We start from the raw sequence: 385 nt of genomic DNA, 5'->3' as shown, positions 1-385 counted from the left end.
CGCGTCGCTTCCAGGGGACGCCCTAGCACTTACACAATGATCAAAAGGATTCATGTCATGATTTTTTCAACAAGTTTTACGCTGGCTGTCGACTACCTAACGCAACCCTCCACTTTTCTCATCCGGGCTTGGGACCGGCAACGGCAGTGTTTATTAATTATATTAATAAGTAATTACTTATAATTTTATTAAATAAGTAAAAATTTTAGGTGCATTTTAATTTTATCAATTAACTATTAAATAATTATACATGCATTTATGTGATTATATCTAATAATACATTAATTAGTTATTAATTATTAATCGATTAAATCAATAAAATTAAATTAATACCACAAACCTATTACCCTATCGACCCCTTTACTCTCCCGCCGAAACCCTCAGA

General features: G+C 32.5%; 1 protein-coding gene across 1 annotated transcript in view; it reads right to left on the bottom strand.

Moving 5' to 3' along the window:
- Positions 1-385, bottom strand: part of LOC110027372 (1-acyl-sn-glycerol-3-phosphate acyltransferase-like) — a 17,813-nt gene that overhangs the window by 16,302 nt on the left and 1,126 nt on the right. The window lies entirely within an intron of this gene.

The sequence above is a fragment of the Phalaenopsis equestris genome, unplaced genomic scaffold, assembly GCF_001263595.1.
Source record: "Phalaenopsis equestris unplaced genomic scaffold, ASM126359v1 Scaffold000428, whole genome shotgun sequence".
NCBI classification, from domain to species: Eukaryota; Viridiplantae; Streptophyta; class Magnoliopsida; order Asparagales; family Orchidaceae; genus Phalaenopsis; species Phalaenopsis equestris.
The sequence above is the reverse complement of the archived record's forward strand: the minus strand, read 5'-3'. Positions and strand labels throughout refer to the sequence as shown.